We start from the raw sequence: 12,389 nt of genomic DNA, 5'->3' as shown, positions 1-12,389 counted from the left end.
AGTCAGTTGTTCACATCAGGTGGCCAAAGTACTGGAACTTTAGAACTTCCAATTAATAATCAGCATTGATTCCCTTTAAGATGGACTGGTTTGATCTCCTTGCCTTCCAAGGTCTCTCAAGAGTTTTGCCAGGTCGATAATCCAAAAACATCGATTCTTTGGCACTCAGCTTTCTTTATGGTCCAACTCTCACATTCGTACCTGACTACTGGAAAGACCATAGCTTTGACTATAATGGATCATTTGCCAAATATTTTTGTTCTGTAAATGGGCTGTGAAAAACTATTCCTCAAAAGAAAAGAGGAGGGTAGAAGACATCCTCATGGAAGTAGAAGAGTTTTAAGAATCAATTAAAGTCATTTTGAATCAGAAACATCCATAAACAGAGCACAAGCCAGTTGGGAAAATCTAAGAAGATGGTGCCCAACCTAAGAGCAGTGTGCCTCTTTAGCAGGCAAAATAATGGCCTCTCAAATTGCCCATGGGGCTTTCCTTGTGGCTCAGCAGTAAAGAATCTGCCCAGAATCTGTCTGCCAATGCAGGAGACATGAGTTCAATTCCTGAGTTAAGAAGATCTCCTGGAGAAGGAAATGGCAACCCACTCCAGTATTCTTGCCTGGGAATTTCCATGGACAGAAGAGTCTGGTGGGCTATAGTACATGGGGTTGCAAAGAGTCATACACAACTTAGCGAATAAACAACAACAGCAAACAACAAAAGTGTCCCTGTTCTGATCCCCAGAATCTGTTAATATTTTACATTATATGGCCAATGGGACGTTGCAGAAGTGATTACATTTTTGAATCCTCAAACAGAGAACGCATTTTGGATTATTCAGGTGAAATCAGTCTAATCACATTAACCCTTAACAGCAGAGAAGTTTCTCTTGCAGGAGGCAAAGGAGATATGGGAAAAGCAGAAATGGAAGAGATTCTAAATCATGAGAAGGCCTTGATCTGTTCTTGGTGAGTTAAGGCTGGAAGAGGCAACATGACAAGGAACCCAGGTGGCCTTAAGAAGTTGAGAGAGACTCACGGCTGACAGCCAGCAAAGAAATATGAACTTTGGCCCTGAAACCTCAAGGAACTGAATTTTCCCAACAAGCCTCATGAATTTGGAAGCAGGTCCATCTTCACTATTCCCAGGAAGGAATACAACCCTATGAACACCTTGACTTGACTTCAACCTGTGAAGCTCAGTTGAGTATTCTGCTTAGTAAGGTTGTACCAGGATTTCTGACTTACAGATCTGTGAGACAATACATTCACACTCTTTTAAGCTGCTAAGTTTGTAGTAATTTGTAACAACATCAATAGAGAGTTAATACAGTCTCTACTGTAGCAGAAACCAGAATTCAGTCTAGAACAATTAAAGACAGGCTTACTTGTCTCTGATGAGGTAAAAAATTAATCACAGATTGATTAATAAACTAAATGTAAAAAAACTAGCAAAAAGTACCCCAGGATGAGAACTGAATAAAAAGAAATTATATACATATGCCAAAAGAGTAGACAAAATATAAAAGCCATAATTGAAACACTGGAAAATTTGATTATAGTAAGATGTAAAGGCTTTTGCACATCAAAATGGCCATAAATAAAGTTAAAAGACAAGCCATAAACTGGGCTTATCTTTTACCTGTGGAACATTTAAAAACAATCTTTCAAATTAAAAGAAAAAAAATAAACCTACTTATATAAATATAGAACAAAGACAATACAGAATGAAACAAATCCCATTGAACTATGCATACTAGAACAATGTAATACAATTTTACATCCATGAGATAGGTAAGTATTATTGTAATTTGAAAAACATATACTCTATTCAATGCTGAGAGAAGTTGGAAATGGATTCAACCTTTTAAAGTGCAATATGGCAGTGTATCTTAATTTTATAAATCACATTTTGATTGGGAAATTCCACCCTAGAAATATAGAAAAGATGTTAATTTCCTTAATGATTATAACAGATTAATATTGAAAACCATATGTTGATCTTACAAAGAAATGAGTATATGAATAATAATATATCTAAATGAAGAAATTCTATGCATCAATAAAAAATAATACATCCAATCATTATATAAGGACATTGAAACATCTCCCAGATATTTAAGTGCAAAACAGTTTGGGAATGACATAGATGCTAAGTGATTTCACTAATTTAAAAAGCCCAGAAAAAAAAAGCATACATTTGTACATGTCCATGTTTACATGTGTATGCATGTATACAAAGAAATAGTCTGGATGGTATTCACCAACTAATGATCCTTGTGTTTGAGAAAGAACTCAGACAAACACAGCAGGCACAGGGCACTCAAAGAGAATCAAATAATTGATGTTGTCTGAGTTTAAAAAAAAATGACACTGAATTTGTATGCAACTTACACATTTAAAAGTTTTTAAAATAGAAATAAAAAAGAAACTAAGAAAAATTATACTGAAGGGTAAGCTAATCTTATAGTGACTAGTTTCAGCACCAATGAATGAGGGCAGCTCCAAGAAGAAAGAAGATCATTTTTATATCTGGCACTGGAAACAAAGGAGGGATTCTTGTGCCAGATGAGAAAGTGTTCTTCTTTTAAGGGACTGTTTTACAGAAGCACTCCCCTGCCCCCTCTTTCCAAATGTGAGTAAGGATGCCACCAGATAGAATGAAAATATAAGTGCTTCTCTCCTAAATCTCTCTTGAGCAAGAATCTAAGCTTTAAGAGGTACTTCTAGAACCACCTCTAAGAAGTACCATTTCAATACCAACCTAACACCTAAGAAAGAAACTGAGAAATGGACAAAGCAGCCACTCTAAAGGAAGCCACATTCTTCAAGATACTGAGCTGTTAGGAATAGCTTCCTAAAAGGAAGGCAAGGAGGGCACCTGGGCTTCCCTGGTACACATGGTGAAAGAATAGTGACTTCCCAAAGATGCCACCTTCTATTCCCCAGGCAATACTTTACCTTATATGGCAGGTGTGTGATTAAATATCTTAAAATTTAAAAAAAAATTTATCCAGCTGGATCCACTAAAATCAAAACAGTCTTCGTAAGAGTGAGGCAGGTATGTCAGAGAGATTTGGCTTTAGAAGATAGAGGATGGTGACAGGAGCTGGAGCATCAATGTCCCCACTGACACCAAGAATTTTAGCCCTGTGAGACCCATTTTGGACTTCTGACATCCAGAACTATAAGATTAGCTTTTGCTATTTTAAGCTACAAATTTTTTTGGTTATTTGTTATAATATCAATAGAAAACTGATAAAACTGGGGAGTGACTTTGAATACCGAAGCAGTGAAAAAAAATGTCCTATTCAAATATATATGCGAAAGATGTATATTGTTATTCCCAACAAAGAACAGTTAGAAAACACCTTTGAAATGGTTTGGATAAAGTTCCCTGACTCTATATCTATTCATTTCTCCTAATGTTCTATAGGTACTAAGGGACTTTAGAAAAAATTCTTGCCAAACACCTTCATAGCACAGATAAGAAAAGGGAGACTTAAAGAGGTAAAGGGATGTGACTCATCTATTAGTGCAAGAGTTACAACTAAGATGTCCTAATACCTCCAAATAGTATAAAATATGGAGGAAAAAAATAAGGTATGACCCCTTCCCTTTTTCTGCAACTACATATAGCTGAAAAATTTTTTTAATAAATAATATTGGGTACATGCTAAGATTAGGCTATCCTCTATATATGACAAAATAAATACATGAAAAATGATAGAGACCATTCAACAGTCAAATTGTTAAAAAAGGTATACATAGAGCCAGATTTGATTTTAAAATTTTAAAAAGAGAGACATTTATTTCCTAGTTTCCTCTAAATTTCTCTACAGTAACTTTAAAAAGGTATATTAATGAAAGATAAGAGTACAAGACTATTTTTTATTCTGCATGCTAATGGATAGCTACAGTTCAGTTCGGTTCAGTTGCTCAGTTGTGTCCAACTCTTTGCGACCCCAAGACTGCAGCACGCCAGGCATCCCTGTGCATCACCAACTCCTGGAGTTTACTCAAATTCATGTCCATTGAGTTGGTGATGCCATCCAACCATCTCATCCTCTGTCATCCCCTTCTCCTTTCGCCTTCAATCTTTCCCAGCATCAGTGTCTTTTCAAATGAGTCAGTTCTTCGAATCAGGGGGCCAAATATTGGAGTTTCAGCTTCAGCATCAGTCCTTCCAATGAACATTCAGGATTGATTTCCTTTAGGATGGACTGGTTGGAACTCCCTGTAGTCCAAGGGACTCTCAAGAGTCTTCTCCAACACCACAGTTCAAAAGCATAAATTCTTCAGTGCTCAGCTTTCTTATTAGTCCAACTATCACATCCACACATGATTTCTGGAAAAACCATAGCCTTGACTAGATGAACTTTGTTGGCAAAGTAATGTCTCTGCTTTTTAATATGCTGACTAGGTTGGTCATAACTTTTCTTGCAGGGAGTAAGCGTCTTTTAATTTCATGGCTGCAGTCACCATCTGCAGTGATTTTGCAGCCCCTCCTCCCTGCCCTTCCCCAGCTGAAAATAGTCTGTTACTGTTTCTACTGTTTCTCCATCTATTTGCCATGAAGTGATGGGACCAGATACCATGATCTTAATTTTCTGAATGTTGAGCTTTAAGCCAACATTTTCACTCTCCTCTTTCATTTTCATCAAGAGGCTTTTTAGTTCCTCTTCACTTTCTGCCATAAGGGTGGTGTCATCTGCGTATCTGAGGTTATTGATATTTCTCCTGGCAATCTTGATTCCAGCTTGTGCTTCCTCCAGCACACTGTTTCTCATGATGTACTCTGCATATAAGTTAAATAAGCAGGGTGACAGTATACAGCCTTGACATACTCCTTTTCCTATTTGGAACCAGTATTTTGTTCCATGTCCAGTTCTAACAGTTGCTTCTTGACCTGTATACAGATTTCTCAAGAGGCAGGTCAGTTGGTCCAGTATTCCTATCTCCTGAAGAATTTTCCCGCTTGTTGTATCCACACATTCTTTGGCATAGTCAATAAAGCAGAAATAGGTGTTTTTCTGGAACTCTCTTGCTTTTCCAATGATCCAGAGGATGTTGGCAATTTGATCTCTGGTTCTTCTGCCTTTTCCAAAACCAGCTTAAATATCTAGAACTTCATGGTTCATATTGTTGAAGCCTGGCTTGGAGAATTTTGAGCATTACCTTGCTAGCCTGTGAAATGACTGCAATTGTGTGATAGTTTGAGCATTCTTTGGCATTGCCTTTCTTAGATGTTGGAATAAAAACTGACCTTTTCTAGTCCTGTGGCCACTGCTGAGTTTTCCAAATTTGCTGCTGTATTGAGTGCAGCACTTTCACAGCATCATATTTTAGGTTTTGAAATAGCTCAACTGGAATTCCATCACCTCCCCTAGCTTTGTTCATGGTGATGCTTTCTAAATTCCACTTGACTTTGCATTCTAGGATGTCTGGCTCTAGGTGGGTGATCACACCATCATGATTATCAGGGTCATGAAGATCTTTTTTGTACAGTTCTTCTGTGTATTCTTGCCATCTCTTCTTAATATCTTCTGCTTCTGTTCGGTCCATACAATTTCTGTCCTTTATTAAGCCCATCTTTGCATGAAATGTTCCCTTGGTATCTCTAATTTTCTTAAAGAGATCTCTAGTCTTTCCCATTCTATTGTTTTCCTGTATTTCCTTGCACTGATCACTGAGGAAGGCTTTCTTATCTCTGCTTGCTATTCTTTGGAACTCTTCATTCAAATGGGTATATCTTTCCTTTTCTCCTTTGCTTTCCGCTTGTCTTCTTTTCACAGCTCTTTGTAAAGCCTCCTCAGGCAACCATTTTGCTTTTTTATATTTTTTTCCCCTTGGGGATGTTCTTGCTCCCTGTCTCTAGTACAATGTCACAAACCTCCATCCATAGTTCTTCAGGCACTCTGTCTATCCGGTCTAGTCCCTTAAATCTATTTTTCACTTCCACTGTATAATCATAAGGGATTTGATTTAGGTCATATCTGAATGGTCTAGTGGTTTTCCCTACTTTCTTCAATTTAAGTCTGAATTTGGCAATAAGGAGATCATGATCTGAGCCACAGTCCACTCTTGGTCTTGTTAGTGCTGACTGTATAGAGCTTCTTCATCTTTGGCTGCAAAGAATATAATCAATCTGATTCAATGTTGACCATCTGGTGATGTCCATGTGTAGAGTCTTCTCCTGTGTTGTTGGAAGAGGGTGTTTGATATGACCAGTGTGCTCTCTTGGCATAACTCTATTAGCCTTTGCCCTGCTTCATTCTGTACTCCAAGGCCAAATTTTCCTGTTACTCCAGGTGTTTCTTGACTTCCTACTTTTGCATTCCAGTCCCCTATAATGAAAAGAACATCTTTTTTTTTGGTATTAATACTAGAAGGTCTTATAGGTCTTCATAGAACTATTCAACTTCAGCTTCTTCAGCATTACTGGTTGTGGCATAGTCTTGGATTACCGTGATATTGAATGGTTTGCCTTGGAAATGAACAGAGATCATTCTGTTATTTTTTAGATTGCATCCAAGTACTGCATTTTGGACTCTTTTGTTGACTTTGATGGCTACTCCATTTCTTCTAAGGGATTCTTACTCACAGTAGTAGATATCATGGTCATCTGAGTTAAGTTCACCCATTCCAGTCCAGTTTAGTTTGCTGATTCCTAACATGTCGACGTTCACTCTTGCCATCTCCTGTTTGATCACTTCCAATTTGCTTTGATTCATGGACCTAACATTTCAGGTTCCTATGCAATATTGCTCTTTACAGAATTGGACCTTGCTTCCATCACCAGTCACATCCACAACAGGGTGTTGTTTTTGCTTAGTGTCCATATCTTCATTCCCTCTGGAGTTATTTCTCCACTGATTTCCAGTAGCATATAGGGCAGCTACCAACTTGGGGAGTTCATGTTTCCATGTGCTATTTTTTTGCCTTTTCGTACTGTTTATGGGGTTCTCAAGGCAGCAATACTGAAGTGGTTTGCCATCCATAATGGATAAATAACCAAAGACTAACAAAGATTCAGTGGTCATGCAGTTAGATTATTCTGGATTGCTTTTCACTCTGCAGGCATTGCCCATACCCAGCTTCTGTTACTGCTGCTGCTGCTGCTGCTAAGTCACTTCAGTCGTGTTCGACTCTATGCGACCCCATAGACGACAGCCCACCAGGCTCCCCCGTCCCTGGGATCCTCCAGGCAAGAACACTGGAGTGGGTTGCCATTTCCTTCTCCAATGCATGAAAGTGAAAAGTGAAAAGTGAAAGTGAAGTCACTCAGTCATGTCTGACTCTTAGCAACCCCATGGACTGCAGCCTACCAGGCTCCTCTGTCCATGGGATTTTCTAGGCAAGAGTACTGGAGTGGGGTGCTATTGCAATTAAATGTAGTTTCGAAAATTGTATTTGTGTCTATTACAGAATGTCTATTTTTTGTAATGGTGCAGAAGAATAATGACTTGGAAGTTCTAAGAATCATGATAATCACCTAAGATCTTTTATATTAGCCTTTTTTTGTATTGATAGCACATGAGGGATAAGAGAACAAAAATCTTTATATGAATTAATTTAGTAAAATTCAAGATATTCTCAATTACTAAGCTTTTGAAATGACTAACATTTAATGTTAACTTTCTTGGAAACACTCCAAGCCAATACAATATGATACTTTTATTTCCATGGTTAAATCCTGACAATTGGACTACATGGAAAAAATATGTATTATGCCAAATAGGGCTATAAAATAAAAATATTGAAAGTCTGTGATGATTTGGATCCTATTTAAGTACCCTGGAATATCTTCAAATTAATGTTTCTTAATCTATAAATAGATAGCTCACAGCTGGTGTGTTTTCCGTCTAATTGAAACACATAAGAATGAATCAACACAACAACCTTATTTGTAATTAAATTTTAGACTTAGGTTAAATCCACTTGAATTATAAAAGCTCTTCTCAGTAATAATGCAAATATTCCCATATTATGAAATGCTAATTTTTTAGAAACTAGCAAAAAATAATGCACACAGAAAAATACTTAGACTGTTATGAAACAGAAACATTCATTCAAAGTGACATTTACTTTGAGATGAATTAGGTCTGCAATTTCTCATCTTAAAACATCATTTGTATCATGTAATATAATTCAAAATCCTTCTCCAGCCTCTAAGAGTAGGAATAAATTCACCTCCTCATTACTGCTTAGACATTTTTAAAAATTATTTACATCTTTTCTAATGTAGCTTTACAGACGAACTTAAACATAATGTGGATATTTTCAATGAGTAGAAAATAAAAAAGAAAGAATATATCATTTAGTTAAAACCAATACTTTGGGATCTTCCTAAATAGCTAAAATTAAAATATAAAGGTTTTTGTAGTTGTTCATGGGCCTTGATCCCCCTGCCAGGCACTGGGAGGGGTCATTGTGAAGGTTTAGCTTCTGGTTTTAATATCAATTGTAAAAGGATCATCAGGGAATACAAACTATCCTGAGAAGATTTTCAATAAGATTGTTCAGCCATGACATTTTTTAAGGGCTTCCAGCATTTTTCAGGCAAAATCTCTGAGGGAAAAAAAAAATGCTTATCACACATGTTTAAGTAGAAAAAGTCTGAAATGCACAATTTTGTGTTCACTTTTTTGACTCAAACTAAATAAGCAGCTGTAAATCAGTTCAATTTACTTGCCCTTCCTTTATTTTAAAATAATGTTCTTTTTTAAACTGGTAAATTATACTCAACTATACAGCATTTGTACATTTAGCTGATGCAGGTTTGTTTTTCCCGACCAGGTACATATTGAGTCCAAGTACTGCTATCTAGGCTTGGTTTGGTGGCTTCACAGCAGCAGTCACCCAGGTTCCTCCTAGGTTATGACTCTTTCCCAGACTGCTGCCTATCACACTGACCCCCAACGGGCTCCAAATTGCTCCACCCTATCCTCACTCCCAGGCTTTCCTGGTGGCTTAAATGGAAAAAAAAATCCTCCTGTACTGTGGGAGACCTGGGTTCAATCCCTGGGCTGGGAAGATTCCATGGAGGAGGGCATGGCAACACACTCCAGTATTCTTGCCTAGAGAATTCTTCTGGACAGAGGAGCCTGGCAGGTTACAGTTTATGGGGTTGCAAAGAGTCAAACACAACTGAGTGACTAAACACAGCACATCCTCATTCCTAAACATCAAGGAAACAACCCAGTGGTCATCAGCATCAACTCTCTTTATACACCAGTAGGCACAGTTTAGTTAGATGGTTGCACATCAATACCTTGATAACTGGGAATTAGAATCTTTATTCCAGGTGTCTTCTACCCAGCAAGTATTAAGCATAAGGTGGGAAAAATATCAAGTCTTGGTCATATCATCCTAGTCAAGTTTTTAATAAATCAAAATATCTCAAAATTATCTTAATGACCTTTTTTTTTTCAAATAACACTTCAGCTTTGGTTCTGCTTCTAAAGAATTGTTTTTCCAGGTGATGATTCAGGCTCTCATTCTTTTTTAATTAATTCATTTATTTTAATTGAAGGCTAATTATTTACAATATTGTGGTGGTGTTTGAGTCTGTCCTCTGCTCTGCTGTCTGCTAGTCTATCAGTGGTTTCTTTTCCTGAATCAAGATAGATTTATTTTAGATTTAAGTACCCAGAGTGTAATATAAATATATAGGATTTCATAATTATATAAAAATGATTGAATAAATAAATGATAGACAACTCTTCCATGCAGAAGGATTCCAAATAATTTACATACATCCTTTGCCCTCAGTGAGGAGCAGCATAACTCCACACTCTTTTTTGAATATGGGCTGTGCATTGCGATATCCTTTCAAAGAGTCGAGTATAAAAATGAGAGAAAAAAAGAATAACTTTACAGTGCAGAAACTTGGCAAATGCTATTTCGGTCAGGCGACTAACAGTTATAAGTCATATTGATAGCATGTATCCTTGAGATGATGTGATGAGAAATGGCACTGTACCACTATTGTCATTTTCCCAAATACCCCTGACGCCAGACTAATCATGAGAAAAACATCAAACAAATCCCAACTGAGGGACATTCTATAAAATAACTCACCAGCACTCTTAATAACTTTCAATATCATCAAAAATAAGGAAAGTCTGCAAAACTTACATCTAAGAAAAGCCTGAGGAGACATTGCAACCAACTTGGTCTGTTCAGGCATCTATAACAAAATACCACAGATTGGGTGGCTTATGAGCAGTAGAAATGTATTTCTCATAATTCTGGAAGCTAGCAGTCTGAGATCAGTGTGCCAGTGTGGCTGGGTGAGGGCTCTCTTCTAGGTCTCAGATTTCTTGTATTCTCACAGGTGGAAGCAGAGGTCTCTCTGGCATCTCTTTTATGAGGCCTCAGCTCTCAGGAACTAAGTGCCTCCCAAAGGCTATATGTCCTTCATGCTAGGTATTAGGATTTCAACAAATCAATCTTCTGGGGGGCCACATAAACATTCACACCACAGCAACATCAAAATGTAATATGGTGTTCTAGATGGGATCCTGGGACAGAAACAGGAACTCTGCTTTTCTAGCCATATTTATAGAAATTTTTAAATGTAATCACTTTTGTGGTGATAATTTCTGGAAGGTTAAACAAGGAATTCTTAAAAGACATTTGCCTCTGGAAAACAATTTAGAGTTTTACAATACAAAAATAGCATCGTAGTCCCAATTTATTCCATTGTTTTAAGTTCTTACATGTACATGTTTTTCTTTTAAATTTAAAATGCTTGTTTTAAGACTAAAATCTCACATAAGTCTAGTTTCTTTACTCTCTCAGTCTTTAAAGCAGCTTCTGTGCTGCACGCTTTTGTGCTACTGCCTGCTTAGTTGCTCAGACGAATCTGATACTGTGTAACCCCACGGACTGTAGCCCACCAGGCTCCTCTGTTCATGGGATTCTCCAGGCAAGAATATTGGAGTGGGTTGCCATTGCCTTCTCCAGGGGATTTTCCCGACCCAGGGGTTGAACCCTCATCTCCTGTGGCTCCAGCACTGGCAGGCAGATTCTTTACCATGGAGCCACCTGGGAAGTCCCAGGCATTTTGATGGGAAAGTCACTTTGTGGTGACTAATAGTGGCTATTGATGTTTGGTTTCCATGTGGGCTTAAATTTAAGCTTAAATTTTTCTTCAAGTCTTATTCTCATCCATTTCCTCCAAATTGAAATACAGATTTTCATAAAGATCCCAAGCTTAGATTTTAAAGAACATTTAGATGTAATTTTTACTCTTATGTAAGCAGTTTTTCTTCCCATTCAAATACCTTACATAATTACTTTTAGCTTTTAAAAAAGAAAAGGATTCTCTGGTTTCAGAAAAGCAAAGTATATTCATACAAGGACCAATTATCTTAGGACATTTTAAGTGTGTGAAAGTGAGGGTATATTCTCAAAGTACTTAATCAACTATAAAAAGGATTATTATCACTCCCTACAATGCCTTAATATTACTAGCTTTAAAAACAAGTTTGCATTAGTATAACTGCTGTGAAGTAGTCTTTGGTGAAATAATTTAAGTAGGTAGTAAGGTGTGATTTCAAATGCTATTACACACCACACAGTATAGGGAAAAGTTTTTTAACAGGGATTCTTTAGTGTCCACAATTTATTTTCTTCTCTAAATTTCCATTACCTAATCAAATACTATAAACTGTCCAACACATAGTAAACAGGGAATCTTTTGAAAGATGAAAGAATGAGGCACCATCAGAATATTTCCTGAAATAGTAATAATCTTGATTTTGTGACATAGCAGGAATACTATTATAGTAACTAATTTAATTCTGAACAAAAAGTATGGGGCTGGGACATCTCCTGGACAGGAGTAGAACTTTTATGGAACCTCTGATTTATTGTATGATTCAGAGAAGAAAAGCCTTACTCTCCTCACTCGCAAAGTAAAAGTTCTAAGCAGTAACTCAATGGGGAGCACTCTGAATTTGAATCAGAGAACATGATAGTGAGCCTTTGTACAGCCAATTCTCAATTTTGTGTAGTATTATATTTACCACCAATCCACAGAACAATGGGACAGTAACAGCTTCCCTTAACCCTGACTATTCCATACTGGAACACACTATACTAACTCCTTCAGGAAGACTTAGATTTTGTGAGTTATCATTCCCTGAAATCTCACATGTGTAGGCCTATGCAGGGATCCCTTGTCTTTACGTTCCCTCTGTCCTTTGAAACTGGAGCTTTGGCATCTTTCCTATGTATTTAGGTATTTCTGAGATACAGACATAGGATGTCCTTAAACATGTTATAATAGTAATCAGTTCAGTCGCTCAGTCATGTCCGACTCTTCGCGACCCCATGAATCGCAGCATGCCAGGCCTCCCTGTCCATCACCAACTCCCGGAGTTC

The sequence above is a fragment of the Oryx dammah genome, unplaced genomic scaffold, assembly GCF_014754425.2.
Source record: "Oryx dammah isolate SB20612 unplaced genomic scaffold, SCBI_Odam_1.1 HiC_scaffold_4, whole genome shotgun sequence".
Lineage (NCBI taxonomy): Eukaryota > Metazoa > Chordata > Mammalia > Artiodactyla > Bovidae > Oryx > Oryx dammah.
The sequence above is the reverse complement of the archived record's forward strand: the minus strand, read 5'-3'. Positions refer to the sequence as shown.